The sequence below is a fragment of the Colobus angolensis genome, unplaced genomic scaffold, assembly GCF_000951035.1.
Source record: "Colobus angolensis palliatus isolate OR3802 unplaced genomic scaffold, Cang.pa_1.0 Scaffold37, whole genome shotgun sequence".
NCBI classification, from domain to species: Eukaryota; Metazoa; Chordata; class Mammalia; order Primates; family Cercopithecidae; genus Colobus; species Colobus angolensis.
In genome coordinates this window covers 6,556,329-6,579,144 of record NW_012117043.1, presented here as the reverse complement: position 1 = coordinate 6,579,144, position 22,816 = coordinate 6,556,329, and the positions used below count along the sequence as shown (strand labels likewise).

At 45.0% G+C, this 22,816-nt stretch overlaps 1 protein-coding gene across 3 annotated transcripts in view; it reads left to right on the top strand.

Moving 5' to 3' along the window:
- The window catches only part of MSI2 (musashi RNA-binding protein 2), a 435,331-nt gene that overhangs the window by 151,900 nt on the left and 260,615 nt on the right, over nucleotides 1-22,816 (top strand). The window lies entirely within an intron of this gene.

Here is a 22,816-nt window from a genome sequence, read left to right as displayed (position 1 = left end):
AACATAAAAAGGGCCAGATAGTAAATATTTGCAGCTTTGCAATCCGTGTAGTCCTTGTTGCAGCTACTCACTTCTGCTCTTGCAGGATGAAAGCAGCCATCGCCAGCAGGTAAACAGATGCATGTAGCTGTGTGCCAATAAAACTTTATTTACCAAAACAGGTGATGAACCAGATTTGGTCTGTGGACCATAGTTTGCTGACCCCTGGACTGAATGATTCCTAAGGTTAGTTTTAAGCTTGAAAAGTCAGTAATGTAGTAAAGTATTCAGACATTAATAGGATGGATAGATTATAATCTAAGGTATCTATAGGCTATAACCAAAATAATACATTGTCAGTAGTAATAAGCATGGTATATAATCAGCAGTCTAAACCATGTTAGAGTTTATTTTGGGACTTCATGACGCAGGGACTGTGAAGGGATTCTTTATTTGGAAAAAGCCACTATTTATAAACTGGAACTTCATCCTATGAGTAAGAGCCAGAAAAACTGTTATAGTATTTCCATCTCCGTATTTCACCGGCTAGATGTAATTAATGAAACTCGGAATTTTTGAGGTCCAGGTTTTACTATGAAGATCCTTTTACTGTGTGCTATTTCTGAATTGGAGTTACTGGTGCTAAGCTTTCTAATGCATTTTACAATGTGCTTCTCAAGGATGTCAAGTGAGATGGTTGGCAAATCTATTATGTAGGTGATGAGGCTGATGTTGAGAAAGGTGAGGAAGTTCTCCAAGATCACACAGCCCATGCTGAGGAAAGCCTGGATAGTCACTTGTTTGTGTACAACCTACCCCTCACCCCTTTTTCCTGTTTATAAGCCCCACCTCCCACTTTACCACCAAGCAGCCTCTTTCTTAGAAGGAGCAGATTTTGTTCATTTGTCAAAAACGGTGATGTACAGTAATTTGTTTTACTGCCCTGGGTTTCTTAGTGGACGTTATCTGTGTTCCTGATTTCATACACACAGGAATGATGTATATAGGCCATTCCAAAAAATGGCAGGTAAATGATGCTCCAGATATGCCCGTACAGACCCTGACGACGAGGCGGCCTGTTCTGCACTGTTCTCCCGGCAGAGCCAACCGGAAGAGCCCAGCCTGGTAATTAAAACGCACTGGATCAAAGACACTCCACATACACGGGCTTCCTCCTTCTCCCCTTCAGACCCCTCCTTCAAGTACCGGTTGCTTAAATTCTCACTTATAGGATTTCGGAGATCAAAAAGAGGCCTTTAAACTTAATGAATTCTCGGCTTCGTCCCGGATGGAGGGGTTCCGCACCTTTCAGCTGTTCCCGGCAATGATAGAGCAGCTCAGTGCCGAGCTCGCTAGGTAATTCTCACTTTCTAGAACTCCTGTGAAAGCAAAGCAGCCCGCATTTGGAGGCTTCCAATTATACTTCACATGGTGAACTGTGTAATTAGTTTGGAAGACTTATGCTTAGTCATTGGTTTATCCTAATCGGCTTTGGCTTTCCCCAACAACAAAGTGAGCTTATTTTGCTAAGCTGAAACGACTCTGCACCCTTTGTTCCTGCCTTTTATTGTGCCATTCCTTTCATTCTGTGTTACTGCCAAAGTTCTGTTTCATTAGGCCTACAAGTCATTTCCAATTCAGTGGGCTGCTACAATCCGGCCTTTATCACGGGCTGCTCTGGTTCCCATGTCCCTTCTGGGCCAGTGCCCGAGTTTGTGGTTTGACATGAGGGCTTTAACCCCTTCCTGTGCCAGCCCCTCACTGTGGTGGCCGGGAGGAAAAGGCCTTCCAGGAACCGGCCTGGAAAGTTAACGGCTCTTGAGGTCTCGTCAAAGTGGGAGATCCCCGTGGAAACCAGGTTAAAGGATCCTTGGAGCCCTTTGCGTCGGATTGGGGCTGTGTGGGGGCCCATAAAAGTTAACTTGAGCTCCGGAGAGTGGTGCGTGAAAGCTTTTTGGGGGAAGAAAAAAGAAAACAGGGGTGAATTGGTTTTTTAATGTAATGAGACCTTCCCGTTTATCCAGCCAGTGTGGGCGATCGTTGGAGAGTGCGGACTGAGAAGTGCTGAGTGCCTGTGACTTCCCAGCTCCAGGGTTTTCTGTGCAGGTGCGAAGCTGCATTCATGGCCCCCACTCAGATACCCCTTTTGATACTGTGTGTGTGAGGAGAGTCATACCTGGTATGTGTGAGGAGAGTCATACCTGGAAGAAAAATCTCATAAAGCCCTTTGAAATTTAAAAGGCATGAGATCTGTGAGAGGATAAATAAGCCTGAGAGTGGACTGTGATCCTCAGGTAGTGTTTTCTTGCTTTCAATGTGTGTCATAGATAAACAGAGCTCTGTGCCGTGTGGTTCTCTCAGAGGAGGCCTGGAAAACAAAAGTCTTACGTGTCCTTTGTGGACATCTGAGCTCCCATGTGGCTTCGTCCTCTGAAGTGGTTTGTGCAGGTGGGTTGTCCGGGGAGTGGTCAGCCTCCCGGGCCTCACCCCGTCCTCTGCTCCACCTTTCTCTGGAGAGCCTGGGTGTTGCTCTTCAGACCTTCTTCAACGACAATTGTAGGCTGGACCAGGAAGGACCATGTGCTCTCTCTTTCCTGGCTGAAGGCTACTTTTGTGTTTAAATTTTCTTCCTCTAATGGCCCAGAACAAAGCCAACACTGTCCCCATGTTTTATTAATTTTCTGCCTGGTTTGTGTCAGCTTCTCCCTCTAGAAGTGTGTCAGAAGGGGAGGGGACTTTATTTGCCCCTTGACCCCTGGCCAGGCTGCTCAGTGGGAAACAGCACAGTGAGTAGACAGGAGAATCCTGCTTCATCTGCCTCCTCCACCTTCTAGGCCAGGTGGCAGAGGCAAACAAGCCTTACCCATGAGTAATACGATCCTGGGCGTTTGCAGGTAGACCCTCCTGCTGAACAGCTTTGTGTTTTCCTGGTAAACTTTTCCTCCGTAGACTGATTTCCGCTGAAGCCAGTGGAGGTTATCGAGTTCTAAAGATTGAGCACCCTAACGTCACTTCCCTTAAATTTTCGTATTTTTGCTTCAAAAAGGAGATCCTGAAATAGATAGTGGGTTTCTAGGAAAACTTCCCATTTCCCTCTTAGTATATAAAATATAGCCAGCTGTTGTTAGGCAAAGGTATCAGACATTATTATTGCTCTGTTAACAGTGTTTTATTTATTTATTTATTTATTTTTTATTATACTTTAAGTTCTAGGGTACATGTGCATAACGTGCAGGTTTGTTACATATGTATACTTGTGCCATGTTGGTGTGCTGCACCCATCAACTCGTCAGCAAACAGTGTTTTAAAATATACAAATAGAAGAATAGGATGCCTTCTGGGTAGCAAGCTGGGAAAACTTTGAGATTATGCTTATCAAATGCCACGTGCATTTGCATAGCAGGTAGAGGAACAAGGCTCAATAGAAGAACGAGGCTCAAACTTCAGCTTTGCTGTTTGACCGCATTTCCTGGTATGATTTAGCTGTATTTACTTTTTCTGCTGGGGCAAGGAGAGGAGACCCAGCGGTCGGGGAGCCCTTGGGCACAAAGGAGTTAATGTGTGGGTAGGGGCGGGGGTGGGTATGAAGTCCTTCCACCAGCTCACCTTCCCAGAGTCCTCCTGGGCCCTCTGAAGACGTCACTTACAAGGGAGTTGTTAGCATGAGAAAATAAAGCCTTTTTCTCCCTAGATGTAGTTCAGTGGGAACTGAAAGTGTACCAGAAATCATGGTTCAAGCTTGTGCCAGTGGGTGCAAGGGGTGGTTCTTATGGAAGAGAAAGCACAGTTCATTTAGACTTGGCATTGAAATCGAACTCTGTTGTTCGGTGGAGTGAACATTGATATGGAGATTCCCGCCCGCCCCCCACCATCAGTAGGATACCCCCTTATACAGGTCCTGTATGCTTTTCTTTTTCTTCCATTTTCCTTCTTTATTTTCTTCTTTTGTCCTCTTAGAAATAGTCTCTCTGTAGACCGGCCGGATTTGTCGAGTTACCACCCTCTAAATTTTTACAGCTCCGTATATTCAGACTTGGTATTTGTGAATTAGCTAAAAGTGGGCTGCCAATCTGTACTTTATTTACATTCAAAGCCATATTAGTGAGAGCCCCAGAAAAAAATGTTAATATGCAGGAAGAGGCGGAAGGGTTGAGTTTCTGGCTGTTGCTAACCTCACCACTGCCTTTAAAACCAATCATGAAGCACACGGATGATATTTAATAGCTTTTAGCTGATTATTTTTCTTCTCCTCCTCTTTCTTTTCTATCCAAGTTGACCTGGGTGTACTTGAGCGGAAATGAAGTCATCCAAATGCCGAATTAGAATAATCACAGGCCTCTAAGAATGAAATGGAAGCAGAGATTAAATGGCGGAGGAAAAGCTGGCATTAATAAGGACCAGGAAAACTTTGCATAAAATAAATAGGAGATGGAATAGATTGAATTTGTTTATGCTGCTTCCATTTCTTCCTCCACTTTGTGTTGTCTTCCTAAGTTGAGTTACTGGCAAAGTGGGATTTGATTTGCTGCAAGGCCACATACCTTCTGCAGCCTAGGTGATGGGCCTTTCTTCTTTGTGGCACGTTTGTGTGACCATTGATGTTTCCAGGAAGGAAGAATCTGATGGAGGGGCTGTTACCATGAAAGGTTGATGATTACTTGGTGCAAGTAGTGAGTGGGAGACAGATGAAAGAGAGTCGGGGACGGGCGTGGTGGCTCACGCCTGTAATCCCAGCACTTTGGGAGGCCGAGGCGGGCAAATCACGAGGTTGGGAGTTTGAGACCAGCCTGACCAACATGATGAAACCCCGTCTCTACTAAAAATGCAAAAAATTAGCTGAGCATGGTAGTGGGCGCCTGTCATCCCAGCTACTCGGGAGGCTGAGGCAGAAGAATCTCTCGAACCCGGGAGGCAGACGTTGCAGTGAGCCGAGATCGTGCCACTGCACTCCAGCCCGGGTGACAGTGTGAGACTCTGTCTCAAAAAAAAAAAAAAAAAGAAAGAAAGGAAAAAGAACGGGGAGCATGGGAGCCAGAGCACAAGCCAACTCAGTATTATGATGATTCCTCCTTGTAGAGAGAAGACCTGGGCAGGGCAGGTAGGGTGACTGGTTGTCTGGGTTTGCCTGTGACTAAGGGGGTTTCTGGGAACTTGGGCCTTGCAAACTAGAATGAAGTGGTGGTCACCTTCAAGCGGAGTTTGGAGAAGTCAAGACACTTGGCCTGACGCTAAAAGGATCAACACCTTCCTTGCCCACCACCTCCAAGGAGATTTAAATACTCCTTCCTGTGTGCTCCAGAGCACTAACTTCATACCTGTTTACATTCGGCCTTCTTGATTTAATCCAGCTACTGGGACAACAGCCAGCATCGGGCCTTGTGTGAGCACAGGCCGGCCAGTGTTAGATGAGCAAGTGGCCACTGAAGGCAGGTCAGACAGACCCACAGTCTGTCTGTCAGTGCACCCCTCTGGGCTTCTATTTGGGGATTATTTCTGTGTCTCTTGAAAAAAAATTCTGCCCCAATGTAGTGAAAAGTGAGCTTCTTGTAGTAAAAGAGCAAAATAAGGATTTAATTAAATAGAAAAAAAAAAGAAAGAAAGAAAACCCAACAGAGTGGTTTGTTTACAGGAAGTCGTTTTTAGGTGGTCTGTTATAGAAGATGTAATTTGTGAAAGTGGATTAGTTGTAAATTAGAGATTTTGGGTTGTTGAGGTCGCTAACCGCCTCTTATAATTGGCGGCAGAGGTACATATTTTCAGATTTGCTTATAGAGTGTTAGTATTGAAAAAACAATTTAAGGTGTTTTTCACTTAAGCAAAAGTAAGTGAGAGTATAGAATGATCAGAGACGGGCTTCCTGATCTTATTCTCAGCTTTCTTATGGAATGACAAGGGTATGGAAAGCAACAGGGAGATGAAATGCTGGAGTAGTTTGCAGGGGAGCTTGCAGATTCTCTGATAGGGAAACAGTGGTTTTTTTTGTTGTTGTTGTTTTGTTTTTTAATTTTACTTATTTATTTAGAGACAGGGTCTACTATGGTTGCCCAGCCTGGAGTGCAGCGGCACAATTTTGGCTCACTGTAGCCTGAGCCTCTGGGACTCAGGTGATTCCCCAACCTCAGCCTCCCAAGTAGCTAGGACTACAGGCACGCACCACCATGCCTGGCTAATTTTTTTGTATTTTTAGTAGAGACAGGGTTTCACCATGTTGCCGAGGCTGGTCTCGAACTTCTGGACTCAAGTGATCCTCCTGCCTCAGCCTCCCAAAGTGTTGGGATTACAAGCGTGAGCCACCACACTCGGCTGATTTTTATTCTTTAATAAGAGCACCCCATTTCTTTTATCAACAGACTTGTTTTCTTAACAAAAAGGGATGACGTATTGATGTCAGTGCTTTCCGTTCCAGCTAAGTTGGCATTTGTGTTCAGATTTAGGGACTCCTGTTTGCCTGAACCGTTCATGTATCTTTGACCTTGTAATTGTCCCAACAGCCCTGTGAGGTAGGATAATTATCCTTATTTTAAAGTTAGGTAAGGAAGACCAGGAGAGCATAAATTACATGTAAGACCCCTCAGCCAGACAGCAGTGGGGCCCAGGGTTCAAATCTAGACTTTCTGGGTAAGTATTCTGGGTTTGTTGTTAAGCTGTTTATCCTGAGGTATCTCCTTTGGGGTGGCCCTGACCAGTTGTTTGTAGTGCCGTAGAATTACTATGGTATGGCCGGGTGCGATGGCTCACACCTGTAATCCCAGCACTTTGGGAGGCTGAGGTGGGTGGATCGTGAGGTTAGGAGTTTGAGACCAGCCTGGCCAACCAGACATGGTGAAACCCTGTCTGTAACTAGAAATACAAAAATTAGCAAGGCGTGCTGGCGGTGCGCCTGTAATCCCAGTTACTCAGAAGACTGAGGAGAATTGCTTGAACCTGGGAGGCAGAGGTTGCAGTGGGCCAAGATTGCACCAGTGCACACCAGCCTGGGCGACAGAGCAAGACTCTGTCGGTGGTGGGGCAGCGAGGGGAAGAATTACTATGGTACATCTTTGAGGCAGGTCACTCCGACTTTATGGTTGGTTGGTTGGGTTTTTTTTTTTTTTTTTTTTTGGTTGGAGTCTTTCTCTGTCACCCAGGCTAGAGTATAGTGGCGCGACCTCGGCTTGCTGCAACCTCCGCTTCCCAGGTTCAAGCAATTCTCCTGCCTCAGCCTCCCATGTAGCTGGGAATATAGGTGTGCACCACCATGCCTGAATAATTTTTGTATTTTTAGTAGAGACGGGGTTTTGCCATGTTAGCCAGGCTGGTCTCAAACTCCTGGCCTCACGTGATCTGCTCACCTCAGCCTCCCAAAGTGCTGGGATTACAGGTGTGAGCCACCACGCCTGGCCAGTTTGTCTCAAAGATTTTCTATTAGAACAAATAGTATGGTACAGAATGCAACATTTGCATAATTGTTTTTTGAAACATTGTGATACTTCCAGACACTTCAGGATAGCTTCTGGCTGCATTAGTTCCTGTTCATTCTGGGCTGTCCCTTAATGTACTTGGCCTTTAGGAGGAGCACATGGGTAGAAAGTTGAGAATCTCTTTGTTTACTGCTTAGCATAGGGGCTGGCAAACTTTTTCTGCAAAAGGCCAGATAATAACTATTTTTATTTTTGTGGCCCAGATGGTCTCCTAGAACCATTCAGTTCTGCCATGCTATCACAATGACAGCCAAAGACAATATGAAAATGAATGGTCGTGGCTATATTCCAGTAAAACTTTATTTACAAAAATCAGGAGGCTGCCGGTTTTGGCCCTCAGGCTGTATGGTTTTCATATCCCTCTGGCTGAGCATATTGCCTGCTAATAAGAGCGTAGGTTGTTTACACTCAGTCTGTCTGGTATTAGACCCAGCTTATCTGTTTACTAGCTTGGTAACCTTAGGCAGGTCATTTAACTTCTTCCCACCTCACTTTCTTTATCTGTAAAATGGGGATAATGATGGTCCTTAACCCATAGGGTTGTCATGAGGATTAAATGAGCTAATACACATATAGTTGTTAGCATTCTGCTAAGAAATAAAGTGAGCACTTAACCTTAGAAACTTGAGCTGATGTTGTTATTTTAGATGTTGAAGGCTCAGGTCCTCTGAGACTCTGGAGTTTCCACTCTAGTCCTGTCTAGCCGTAGGCTTGCTAGTGCAACAGCCTTTACACACACACACACACACACACTCTCTCTCTCTCTCTCTCTCTCGTCATCTTTTCCATCTGTCCTGTGGGGGAGCTTACCGCTCAATTATTCTACCCACCCTGGCGATGATGCAAACCGAAAAGCCTTTCCTGCATCTTCTCAGCATAAAGACGACGATTCAGTTTTGTGTAATTTTTGATGGGATGTACCTCGAGTTCCATCTAGCTACCCCGCTGCTTCCAGTTTGTGGAACTGACTTGCCGGTTGCCCTGGCTTTGATGAAAGAGTTGAACCGATGTGGGCCCAAAGAGAGTTCTTCTGGGTGGATCCTCTGGTGAACTCTTTACATTTCTTTCTCGAAGAATTAAACTTTTTTTGGTAATGGATACTGCCTGGAAATTGTCCCAGTATCATTTGGCTGATGTTTGTTAAAATATATTTATATATATTGATCCACTAATCTGTTTATTGCATTTATTTTGCCTCCTGGGAGAGCTTTTCAGATCCTCATTTAAGTTTTTCTTTCCTTTTCCTTTACATATGATTCTAATAAGCTTGGTTTTCTGGCTTCTTTTAAATTTATAGCAAATATTAAGGGGCAGAAAGATGTTAATAAACTCAGTGTAAAGCAAGAGGGAGAAAACCTATAAAAACAAAGAGGCTTCGATCTTGAAAAGCTCCGCATTGTAGGCCTGTTTAGTGCAGGGAAACAGTCATCCTTCCTCATTAGTCCCAGAAGGCGTTACATCTGCAGCCTCACGCATCATTCATTTGTTCATTGATTCATTCAGCAGACCTTGATTACCTTGAATACCAGGCACTGAGCTAGGAGCCAGGAGCACCTTGGTGAGTGGAACAGAGAAGATCCTTGCTTACTTGTAGCTTAACAAGCATGGGGTGTGGGTGGCGGAGGACCAGCCAAAAGCAAGCAAGGAAATAATAAAAATAATTGCAGATTGTGTCATCAAGGAAAGAAACCAGGAGCTGAGAGAATCCATAATGGGAATACGGAAGAGGGAATCTTGGCTTATCAAGAAGTCAGATATGTGTAGCCTCTTTGCCTTGACCTGACTGTAAATTCCACCAAGTGGGGCTGGGTCTGTTTACTCACCCTGTAGCACCAGGACTGGCCTATGGCCTGAGCAGTAGTTGGTGCTCAGTAAACAGTGGTGGAATGAATGGATCCTCTGTATCGGAGGGCAGGGAAGTTCCAGTCATTGGAGAAGGAGTTTCAAGGGGTAAAATTAGGATTTTTTTTTTTTTTGGAGACAGAGTTTCACTCTTGTTGCCCAAGCTGGAGTGCAGTGGTGCAATCTTGGCTCACTGCAGCCTCTGCCTCCCAGGTTCAAGCAACTCTCCTGCCTCATCCTCCCAAGTAGCTGGCATTACAGGCGCCTGCCACCATGCTTGGCTAATTTTTTGTATTTTTAGTAGAGATGGTGTTTTGCCATGTTGGCCAGGCCAGTCTCAAACTCCTGGCCTTAAAAGGAGGCGAGGATCTGCCCGCCTTGGCCTCCCAAAATGGTAGGATTACAGGCGGGAGCCACTGTACCCAGCAAGGATTTTTTCTTTTTAAAATGGGGCATTAAGAGAGCATATTCCATTATTTGGAGTATTTCCTTATGTGAAACCCATTATTTCCCTGCATCCCAGGATCCCTTAGCTATTTCCAACCCACAGCAAAAGCTTAATAGAACTAAGGGAATATCTGGGCAGGGTGAGCTGGTCAGCAGTGCCCTTTTCAGAGTCAGTAGATTCTCAGGCAGGTTTTGGCATAGAGGGTAGATACAGAGGAAGGGAGGATGTCAGGAGGGTAAAAATTGGGATATGCATCTCTGTTTCATCTTCTCTCCTTCTCTTCTTTTTGTCTTTGGTCTGAGAAAAGCAGTAGACCTGCTGATTGGGAGGTACCAGGGGAGGTCAGTGACTTTGAAAAGCTGGTGAGAGCATTGACTCATCTAGGCTCATAGGTGTTATGGATCCTCTGGGCACCAGGGACGGGGGTACTTGGACGGGCATCGGGCGGTGTCTGTCCCAGACTTGCCGTCTTGTGATCAGCCAGGCTGGGGAATGAAAATGGGTCCAGCATCATTAAGGCACAGCACAGTCCTCCCTGATGTTGAGAAATCTGGCTGTGGATGCAGAGAATGTGTTTGTGGGTACATTTTTGACTCTTGAATGAACCGAAGATGCTGTTGGCATTTACTGCCAGACTCCTGGGAGTTATGTGGGGTTATGGGGGGATTATGTGGGGTGAAGTTGAATGGTTCTCAACTTTGGAATTGGGCAGACCTGAGTTTGAATCCAGATCATTTGCTATTAGCATTGTGACCTGGGCTATTGATTCTACTGTCTCCCGAGCCTAGTTTCTCATCTGTTAAGTGGGCATACAATTTCATTTACAATGGGGCTGTAAGAATGAAAAGATACACATTTGCCTAGGGTCTGGCACATGGGTATTTAATGATAATCTCCCCTGCCTGCATTCCCTTTCTGCTCCCCCATTCCCTCCAACATCCCGTGTTTCTGGACCCCCAAATTGCTGACTTCCACCAGGTTCACTCCCGCTGATAAACTCCCTCCCTTAATCTGCACAGAGCCCTCTCTGTATGCCAAATGGATGGTTTTGGGGCCAGTTTCCTAGTTGCTCCCAGTCTCTGCCCCCATCCCTCCACAACTATCCCTCTGACAAATCCGGAACCATGGAAGTCCTCATTCTGAGCTCCTCCTAGATTTAACCCAGCTGGAGTTAGTGGTGGGGGAGGCTAAGTGGAGGATTTGGCTTTTTTTCCTCTTATGCTAATGAAGTGAATATGGCAAGGAGTCACAATATTTTCTTTCCAGGCAAAGAAATGTTGTAGTAGGAGAAACAGCATGCAGGGGAAGCAAATGTGATCTCACTGGATTCTCTCAAGGGAGGAATAGGACAAATTGTCAGCTTCTGTTGAGAAGATAATACTCTCACTATGATAAATGCCAAGTTTCTATTGAAAACCACCATCTTAATGGTGGCATCCCCAAGCACTCAGTGCTTGCCTGGCAGCCGAGACCAGAGGAGAAGCAGAGGAAGGCAGATATTTGTAGGGGGTTGTTTGTTTGCAATGAGAAATCAGTTCAAAGCAAAAGAGACGGTGCATTAAAAATGTTCTTTTAAGGCAGCTTTAAAAAGCTAACTGGAGTGCTCCAGTGTGGCCTGATCTTAAAACACACCTATGGGGAGACTTCCACCCTCAATAAATATTTCTTGCGTATGACTTGAATTGAAGGAGGCACATGGGGCTGGAAGCCGCCTGAAATAATTTTCCCTCCCATAGGAAGCAGCCGCTGTAATTCACTTGCAAGTTATTGCAAAAGGCCTATTCTGATAGAAATTGCTGCCTTCTCATGGACTGGGATTTTTCTAGTACTGTCTGTAACATCCCTTCTTGAAAAGGGTGTGTCTGCCCATATTTTACGGTGCACCACTCCCTCAAAGAGCGTCTCAGTTTGTTGTTGTCCTTTTGTGGGTGCTTATGCTGGTTTCTCTTAGACACCTGAGTGTGGCGGATCTGCCTCACAGCCTACACTCAGGGAGACCTTCAGGTTAGTTGGGGGAGTTCCTGGGGTAGTGGGGGGAGCTGGACAATACATTCAGGAGCTCTAAGAATGCTGGTGATCATGGGAACAGCTGGAGGGGGAGGAAGAAGATCTCTATGAGCTACTGTTGAAAGGCCCTAAGGTGGTTGTGCTTGTCCAACCATCCTTGCATTCAGGAACCCAATCTAGGTATTAAGCACCATACTGGGGCCACAGAGATGGGTGAAGTGGGGTGCCCACCCATGTGGGGCATGTGTTCAAGGAGCAGAGATGGTGATAAGCAGAATTGCAGTGTGGTGTAGCAAATGGAGAGCCTGCCAGCATCACTGCGAGGTGGGGACGGTGGTTGCTGCTGTGGAGCTCCTCTCCCAGGCCTCCCATCCTTTCCCTCAGCTGACTCGCCTGTTCCCTGTGGTTGCCCTTGAAGGCGGGTCATGTCTTCATGTGCTTCAAAGCCAGCCTGAGCATTGACCTGGAAAGGTGCTTGACAGACATTTATTCTGGGCTCCATAAAGGACCAGTGTTGCCATGGTAGGTGGAGGAGAGGAGGGAGCCCAGAATATGACTTGCCCCACATACTGCTGGATATCACAGTCCTGCCCCTGCCCATTTTGGAAAGAACCAAATGGAGAGGGCTTGAAAATGGTGAGATTGACTTTGTCATCAGCTACAGAGCAAGGAGGGAGGCAGTTTACATCTGGATGCCTGCAATCACCTTGCCCAGAGATGCTGACTGCTGAGGATGCTCCCCGGGGCTTTACAGATGCTCCCTTTCTTGCCATGTTCAGTCTCCTCCCTGAGATCTTACCCCTCAACCCCCAAGAAGCCACAAGGCAGGTCTGCTTGTTTGACCCATGAGTGGAACAGTAGATGTGATCTTTTCTATGTTAAAGAACCTCAGGGAACATTAGTCAGGGTGTCTCAGTTATAATTCAGTCTCATTATTGCTTCCTGGATGTGATTAACCCGGGATCTGCTCATGAAGGGATTTGGCAACCCAAGGAAATGGACAGAGATGATGGATCAGGTGCACCTAGGACAGAATGACAGCTGAAGTCAGTGGTTTTCTGCTAAACCCATAACTTAACCACTGGTTGAAAGTCTGTATCAAGTGTCCCAAATCAAATGTATTGATTCTAGATGCCTTTTTGTAAAGAGGCAATAAAAAGAAATACCATTTATTTTCACAATTGTTGCATCCTCCCAGTGTCTAGGAATTACAGAGTCATTGTTATTATTCCTCCTCTCATTTGTAGCTCCAGGTTCATAGAGAGTAGGGGTTGACAAACTTTGCCTGTAAAGGGCCAGATACCAAATATTTTAGACTCTGTGGGCCATACGGTCTCTGTCCCTGCTACTCAGTTCTGCTGTTGTAGCACAAAAGCAGCCGTAGACAATATGCAAATGAATGAGTGTGGCTGTGTTCCAATTCCACTTTTATTTACAAAAACAGGCAGCAGGCCTGTGGGCCGTAAGTTGCTATCCCTTGCTATAGATAGTCCCAGTCCTCAACTTGACATCTCAAAGAAAGCAGCGATTTCATAGAACTGAGGACATTTTCAGGTTCGGTAATAAACTTTAGGGGCGTGGCTATGCTCATTTGAAATAGTCATCCTTTTAATGTAGACACACGTCAGAAAGGTTCATTGTGTTGTCTGATGCCATCCCTCCAAGACATTTGGAAAAATCTTTTAGAATAAATAGCTGCAAATAATAAGGACTAAGGAGAGGTAAGAGCAGGCATAAGCCCCTGCCAGTCACATAAGGTCTGTTACAGTGAATAGGCAAGGAATGTTCATTTTGGGGTCTTGCTTTTTTCTTGGGCTGTGGGATGCTGTTGCTCAAGGACAGGTGCTCTGTGTGGCCGTGGTAGCCACAAGCTAGAGGATCATAGACACAAACATGTGTGTGAAGGCTTGCTCGTCATAGAACACTTGTCTGGCCACATTCCTGAAAGTGGAAGGCCAGAGTGGGAACTTTTACGCAGCTTCATGCAACGGGTCCTTGACTCTGCTCACTCACATCTATGAGCTGAGAATTTGGTTGTAATCATTTTTCTAAAAGAGGAAGAAATGGATCCACATGGATTAATCTGCACCCTTTAGGTCTGTAAAAACCCAGTGACATTGACATGTCAATGAAAATGGTGGAAATTAACACTTGGAAATTTTTATATAAAACCTTTATTGAAAATTCAGCTAAACATTCACACACTAAAAAGAGCTATATATTTATACCCGAAAAACTCAATTTGATGCAAGCTACTTGTTTCTCCATTGTGGTCACGTGGGCTGAGGTTCTTAGTATGAAATGTAATTTACACAAATTAGTCCAAGGCAGGTAGAGTGTGAAATTAAATTGATGCCTTGATTTCTGTATTCTCTAGTAAGTGTTTCTCTGAAAATTCATCATTTCTGTCCTAGGAACTTTGAAGTATGGAGTTTTTTTTTTTTTTTTTAAATAGAGCAGAGAAGTTCTTACTGGTTAAGGACATGAAACAACCTTAATTACAGGCTAAAAAGGCGTGTTTCATTTTGTTTTGTGGCTAAATATTAGAGTGACTCCAAATTGGTCTTCCAGTAGAGGTAGAAAACTTGGGCTTTAACGTAACTATTACATTTTTCTTTTTTTTTTCGAGATGAAGTTAGTGGCTCAGTCTTGGCTCACTGCAACCTCCTCCTCCCAGGTTCAAGCGATTCTCCTGCCTCGGCCTCCCGAGTAGCTGGGATTACAGGTGCTGCTCACCCCGCCTGGGTATTTTTTTTTTTTTGTATTTTTTGTAGAGAAGGGGGTTTCACCATGTTGGCCAGGCTGATCTCGAACTTCTGACCTCAGGTGATCCACCCGGATCGGCCTCCCAAAGCGCAGGGATTACAGGCATGAGCCAGTGCACCAGCCAGCTATTATATTTCTCAGCTAGCTGCACCAAGCCATCTAATTTCTTTGACTGTGATGAGAACAGTTTAGGGCTGTTGGCTGTGTAGACCTAGAAGGGGCTTTGCAGACCCTTTTACAGATGAGAAAACTGTGACTCAAGAATAACGTTCTGACCTTGGTGTCTTTGGTCAGGATACCGTGGGTCCTGGCTGGGCCTGCTTCTGCCCCTGAGTCCCCACTGCTGCCTCTCTTTGAGGACAGTTGTCGGTATTGGTGTCAGACTGTGTCAGTAATCGTAGTAAGAATGAATCAAGTATGGGGTATCCTGGTTCAAATTTGATAATCTGAGAGGAAGGAGAATCACTACTTGTCCAGAAATAATGGAAGGCCAAGATGATCTGATGACTTTGTCAGGAGATCACCAGTGCTCCGGGACTGAACCCATATGCTTGGTCCTGGGGTAGCTCTGTTGACCTCCCTCTGCTGAAAAGGAGTCAGGCTCCGGGGTCCAGGACGCAGGTGGTTGCATTTTATCAGCATCTTTCTCATAGGCCCACCCCCAGCAAGGTAGACGTGGGTCAGCCCTGCCAACATTGGAATGAATCATTTCTGTCAAATAACTAGCGGCTGACATTCGGGGCGCTCTGAAAAATGAATTATGGGCTCTCATGATTTTTATTTGTCCATGGTGGCATGGGTGGTATTTATCTCTCTTGTCCTTGCTCTCCCCCGCTTTTGGAGCCTTTGTCTCCATCTGAGTCAGCATGACATGGTTTGAAAATTGCCTGTTTGGCTTTTAATGATGATTAATGTCCATAGCCATGTTTCAAATTTAGGATCTCTTGAAGAGTCTCCGAGACCGTTACCAAGAGCAACCTGCCAAGGGAGTCGGCGCAGAGCTCGTTACTTCCCCAGCCTGAATTAGATTCCTCCCAAACTTCTCCATCTTTCCACCAGCACCCCGTGGGCTCTTCTTGGGTCTTTGGCACCAGGAGCTGAGCTGGCCTGCCCATCTGGCAAGCTCCGCCCACCCTCTTGGGTTAGTGCCGGTCCCATGGGATATCTGGAAGGGTCACTTTTTCTTGCTCCTTCCTCCCCACCCCCAAATCAGAGAGGCCAATGAGGAGCTTAATTTCCTCAACAGCAGGTGCCTGTCATCTATCTGAAGATAGTTGCCAACATCTGGTACAATTGCCTCCGCAAACGCAGTAACAAGGCGGCCTGCAGTTCAGGCGCAGAGCGAGCATCGCCGCTTTAATGATAACAAGCTGTTGGCCTCCCCTCTGAGATGAATCCATCTCACAGATGTTTGTCTAGTTTTGGCAATCGTATTGCACTATAGCTTTGGTGATTATGCTCGACTGGAGACTATTACAATAAAAGAAGTTTGAACTTGTTCCATTTTTATACCCCACCCCCTTCTCCCCTGTTCTGAGGTATAATTTATATCAATGGCTGTAATATTGGTTCCCTTACTGAGGCCTCTTTACTTTTTATGATGTCGGTGGAGCTGCAGCTGAGAGCCTGGCTTCCTCCACAGGTTAATGTGTTTTAGCTCCATCAGCGTTTTTAATGTCCACACTTAATGGCCCCGTGGCAGTCCCCTCACCCTCTGTGGAAGCGCATGTTGACACTGAGAGGTCGTGTGATTACTTTGACGGAGTATCTCCAGCTGCAGATAGTTACAGCTTGTGTGTGTATGTAGGGCGTGAACATGGGGCGTGTGGGAGGCCTGATGGGTACACAGGACAGAAGATCGGAAGGAGAGGTTTTTCCTGAAGGTGGCAACAGTGAGAGACAAAGCCTGGAATGTAGAACCTTCTAGACTACTGGTGGACTTCCTTTCTGCCTCTCTCCCTCCTCTCCATTCATTCTCCTCTTCCTCCTCCTCCCCCTCCTCCTCAGGCACAATATACTTTTACTGAGACAAAATAAAATAGTCCTGGCGCAGTGGCTCAGGCCTGTAATCCCAGCACTTTGGAAGGCTGAGGTGGGGAGGATCGCTTGAGGCCAGAAGTTTGAGACCAGTGTGGGTAACATAGTGAGACCTCATCTGTACAAAAAATGTGCCTGTAGTCCTAGCTACTTGGGAGGCAAAAGCAGGAGGGTCGCTTGAGCCTAGGAGTTTGAGGCTGCAATGAGTTATGATTGCACCACTGCACTCCAGCCTGAGCAACAGAGTGAGGCTTTATCTCAAAACCACAAAAATAACAACAAAGCAAAATAAATAGAAATCACACCTTGGTGAAAGGGCATTTGGAGGCCAGTCAGGTAGTTTATGCTGCAGTGTTTGACATTTTGGGCTTTAATATTACACAGTGGTTTAATATTTAATACTATCAAATGTTACACAGCTTTACAATTATAGTTCTACATGTGAAAATTGGAAGGAACTGTCAATCCATTCAAATCATATTTAGTGATAGTAAATACCAGGTATTTTAAATAATAACTCTCATTAATTGCATCTCCACTGTGTACTAGTACTACGCGAGCTGCTTTTATTAACAGATAAATGTGGCCGGGCACGGTGGCTCACGCCTGTAATCCCAACACTTTGGGAGACTGGGGTGGGCGGATCACCAGCGAGTTCGAGACCGGCCTGGCCAATATGGTGAAACCCCATCTCTACTAAAAATACAAAAAGTAGCTGGGCGTGGTGGCAGGCGCCTGTAGTCTCAGCTACTTGGGAGGCTGAGGCAGAAGAATTGCTTGAACCCGGGAGGCGGACGTTGCAGTGAGCCAAGATTGCACAACTGCACTCCAGCCTGGGCGACAGAGCAAGACTCAGTCTCAAAAAATAAATAAAATAAAATAAAATAAATGGGTAATTCTTACAGTCTCCCTGTGAGGTAGGTATTCTTGTGTCCCTTGTCACAGGTGAGAAAAATGAGGGTCCAGGACAGGAAGGTACATGCCCAGTGACACAAAGCTGCCAAGGGACAGAGAGAGCGCTCAATCCAGGGCTAGCAAACTCCAGACCCATGCTCATTCACCAGCCATCATTGTCACCGCTAACCCTGCTCATGGCCTGCTTTGATGTAATGGAAAAATCTGCCCATCTGAGCTGTGGCACATTATATAAATCAGTACAACATAAATCACCATCATCACTTGACATTTAAGCCCTTTTTTTTTTCATTTTAATTTGGATATTACTTTGTCAAGGATTAGGCAACGTAATTTTGGCAAGGTGTTATTTTTGGCAGTGCACTTACGAATGGGTGAGTCAGCCTGGCTGTGGATGCATCATTGGTGGCAGGGCACCATGGGTTTCTTTCTTTGTCCAGAAATAGACACTGGTCTCTGGGCTGGTGACACTTCAGGAGGCCCCAGATGACTGTACTGGGTGCGTGTATAGTAGCCTTCTGTGAGGAACCAAAGGAGCCACCTCATCTTGGCCTCTAGACAGGACTCTGTTGTTTAATGAGTCCTTCAGATATGTGGGTTCGAGTCCCATAGGGAGAGAAAAAACTTTTCCCAAAAAGTTAAAATAGAGTGATCTTTTGTGATGTGTATCAAAATAAAAACCATGGGATGGCTTATGAAAGTTAATGGTTCCCAGAAATGGGTAAAAATGTGCAGCTTGCAACCTGGCAGTTTATTAAAGACATGAAAACATTATCTTTGCCATTCGGGTTAGATTTAAGTATATGCTTTTAACCTGGGCCACACACAGTAATAGAAGAAGCCCAACAGAAGTGTAAAGACTTGTTAATTTCCTTTGTGATCTCGGGCCTCGTCTTACTTCTCTGGGCCTTGGCTATCTTTTCTGTAAATTTCGGCTTTGTAGACATTGGATGAGATTTCAGATCTCTTCCAGCCCTGTAGTTGCATTCTATTCTGTTGGCCAGCACCTACTCTTGCCTTTCCACAATTGAAGTGTCGCATGGATCACCATCGCTGTCCTTCTTCTGTTCTGAACTAGATCCCAAGTTGCCTAAAGTCAGGTTAAGTCCAGTGTAATTTACCATTTGGTAAAGTATGCCTGTTGATTTGGCATCTTTCCTTCTTGACTTCCCTCCCTCAGCACAGATCTCTCATGCCAGTAGTCAAATATAACATTTTTCATACCCACCCAGCGTTTTGCGTGGGTTCTTCACTCTCACCTGCCTGCCCCTCCTCACCAAATGAGTTCTTTCTTTGCGAAGCTGGAGCCAAACCACCAAAATGCCACAAAGAGATGTGGCGCAGCTTTTTCCAGTTTTTCTCTTGCAGTAGTTACAATATTATTAAAAATCCATTAAATTTTAATGTACCCTATAAAATATGTGCTCTTGTGAAAGCAAGCACAGATAATTATTTCTGATGAATAAACCAAGAGGACAAGTATGTATGAAGTTCATGCTGCAGCATTCAATTTTTATTATATACATCTCCTGCAGGGGCAATCACTGTGATGTTCCAGCTGGTTGTGTGGAGGGCTGGTTCTTCTCGGAGATCCTTTGGGGCAGCATGAACCCTGAACTCCCTGGGTGTTCTCAGAGCTTGTTATTACCTGGAAAGAGAGAGCCCTGTGTAGGAGCTGTCTTCTGTTAAGCTCTTCAAATGAAAGAACGAAGGACTAAATGAGTCAAGAAGAGAAAAATGCAGTCTTTCTCATACTCCAAGGTAGCCTTGTGGGATGAGGAGCAAAAAATCAGACATACATTTGAAGTTCTTCTGCCTAGTAGCTCTGTTCCCTTGAGCCAGTCTCTTAGCTTCTCTGAGTATTTGTTTCCTAAATGGGAGATGAGCGTTCTGTCTGCCTTGGGGCTTACAGAGGCACAGAAAAGCCTGTGCCTGGCTCAGAGTGGGAATTCTGACTTGCAGGCTCCCTACTTCAGTCCCTTTCTTCTTCTTCTGGAGATCCTTTGAAAGTTTTCTCATAGGTCCAGAAGTTGGAAGACAGAGCTGTTGCCTGGCTTCCTGGAGTCTGTGTGGTGTGAGGCTTGGGAGCCATTACACATGACTGTCTAGTGTCACAGCTGCTGGCTCTGGACGTCTCTTGATGCTTCAAGGGTGGCTTCCATATTATTTTCCAGAGGCTGCATGCACCTGCCAGGTGGATGGAAGTGCTTCCCATGGGGGTTGCTGGGCCTCTGTCTGCCTTCTTGGGGTACCTGTGGCCCCTGCACCTGATGACTCCAGGGCAGGGGTTTGATGACTCCAGGGCAGCCAGTGTCATCTCTTTGCTTGCAGATGAGGTGGCTTAGAACCAAGAGGGAGGAGCTTGGCCCAGCAGACCCTCCTGGGATTTGTTGGAGGCTGTGCTTGGGAGCTGCACACCTGATCTGCTTTGCAATTTTATGAGGTCCAACTTCTGATCCTCAGTGAGGCCTCATTTCCTTCCTGGGGCAGGGTTAGTCATCCAGCTCTGCAGGCTGTGGGGCAGGACTCAGGAAGCACTTGGAATGGCCTGGAAATCATGGGCTATACAAGCCTTTCTTGCCAGGGTGGCGGAGTGCACTACTCTCACATTTAATCCTGCCCGGTATCCTGAAGAGGGGAGGGCCAGGGTTGTAGGCGAGTTGCATGGAAGTATTCTGGAATATTCCACAACTAGAGTTGGGACTCAGCTGCTGGGATCAGTGGTGAAGAAAGTCCCACATTTTGCACAGAATTGAGTGATCTGTAAATGAAAGAAGTTTAGTTTTAACAGCATTATGATTTTGCTTAAAAATGAAAAGGCGTACTAGAAAAAATTAAATACATAAGTAAACAGAGAACTAACAAATCCTTTCATCTCATCACTATGAGATAACTCACAGTAACATTTTGGTGCAGCCTTCCAGAGGTCTGTCTGCACATATATAAACATATGGTTGTGTACACTTTTATATAAATGGGATCATATGTGGTGTTTGCCAGACGGCTTCTTCTGTTCAACAGTATGTCAGAGGCATTTTTCCATGTGATTGTATCCTACATGGTCATATTTGTTGCCTTCATTGTTTCTGTGATATCGATGCACTGTGATTGACTTACGCAAACCCTTAGTTAGGATCATTTAGGTTGTTTGCAGTATCATTATGATCATTGTTTGGTATTACAGCCAGTTCTGGCAGGACCGCCCTTGTGCATGCATTTCTCTCCTGCTCCTGCAATACTTTTGACCTAGCAATTCCACTTCTAGGAATTTACAATAAGGAGATAATAATACGTTTTACAATTTGCTATTTATTGCCAAACTGCCCCACAGGGAGGTTGTACTCATTTACATTTCTACCAGTTAAGGCAGCATAAGAGTGAGCTTGAGCTTTTGGTCTTAGGATTTTTGTGCCCAAGTCTTTCTAAAATTTACATTCCTCTGAAATTTGTCATATGAAACACTTTTTTTTTTTTTTTAATATTGAAGAGTGAGGAATCTGTTATACCTTGACTTTTAAATGCTTGTTACACTGCCTCTCTGTTCTCTGGTAATCCGTGAAGTCTTGAATGGTTTTGACTGAGTGAGATACAAGCAGGAGAGTTTCAGGATAGACTGGGGGTTGTGTTTCTGTTTCAGATTGCCATCTTGAAACAAAAATGGTGGCAAATAAAATGTTTTCAAGTGGATGTTTTTAGTCGTGATCTTTAATGGGTTTTTGATTATTGTTCCTAGCTGCATACCAGTTTTGTCCTAGAAAGGCTATAGCTGAAGACAAATCATGACTTTTTTCCTTCATCTAATACATTTGGCAATTACATCTTGCCTTATGAAAGCATTACCATTGTTATTTAAATTTTGTATTGCTCTTTTAAGATAATGTTCAGCTTGTTACCTGTTTATCTTTTCCCTCCTGCTGCTCTTGTGTGCATCCTCATGGCATGTGGGACAGTGCCCTACACTCAGTAGTCACCCAGTACCCATTTTGGGATTTTTCTCCAATTATAAAGTTTTAGCATTAGGAATTCTCTGAGAGTCAACTTTTCCCCCATTATAGACATATTTTTGATCTTTTATACATTTTAATTTATTTTTTTCATTCAGTTGTAAGTGGTTGTTGAGTGCTTTTGATGTACCAGGTGCTGAGGTAATTGTGCCATGACAGTGTCCACATCCTCGTGCGGGTGATGAATGGGTGTCCATACAGCCTTGGAAGTGCACGGGCCTGGGACACAGGCCTTTTTCCTCTCCTGTTGTTACGTTTTACATCTGCATTTGGTAAAAACCTTCTCCAGAGAAAGGCTTGGAGTTCACAGAACCTTTATTTCAATAGAGGTCTGCACTGTTCATCTTTAGAGTGAAGGTTTTCATGAAGCATGGCCTGACAGAGAAGTGTTTGAGGAAGAGATTAAATGGAGGCAAACTCTTTCCATCTCTTGGGGGAAATGGGAGATGTGGGTGTCCATTGGACCCAGGGCTTCTGAATTTTAAAATGACTTCTTCACCAGGCCGAAGCTGGCGGTCCCCCCACAAAAGGTACTGTTGAATTGCTTTGAAGGTTTCTGATTGAGAGAAGCTCAGGGTTTCTCCTAATTGGGACTGGCGTGAGTAAAGGCAGAGGCCAGGCGCAGTGGCTCACACCTGTAATCCCAGCACTTTGGGAGGCCAAGGTGGGTGGGTCACCTGAGGTCCGGAGTTCAAGACCAGCCTGGCCAACATAGTGAAACCCGTCTCTAATAAAAATACAAAAATTAGCTGGGTGTGGTGATACATGCCTATAATCCCAGCTACTTGGGAGGCTGAGACAGGAGAATTACATGAACCTGGGAGGCAGAGGTTGCAGTGAGCGGAGATCGCACCACTGTGCTCCAGCCTGGATGACAGAGCAAGACTCTGTCTCAAAAAAAAAAAAAAAAAAAAAAGAGAGAAAAAAAAAGTAAAGGCAGGAATGTGTACAAGGACCTCACAGGATGTGGGGAAACCAGCCTGGTTGCAGTTGAGGGTATGAGTAGGACCCTACTTCTCTCCCGTTGATGAATGAAATGTATAAAACCACCTTCCTCATTATTTGGTTCTAAGGCTGAAATGAGGCCACATACGTTGTGCCAGACATACTTTACATATGGGGGTTAATAAATGTTGCCATGTCATTAATTATTAATATGTTGAATTACAAAGTTATTTAATCCAACCTCTCCATCCAATCCATATGAGAATCTCATCTGCAATATTTCTGACAAATTTGATTTGTTAGGAATCTCTTTTAATCTTTCATATTTGATCGGCTTTTAATGGTTTAAGGAAGAACATTTCAGGAGTAAAAATCTGCTTCCCTGCTTAAAGAGCACATAGTTCCTTATTTTG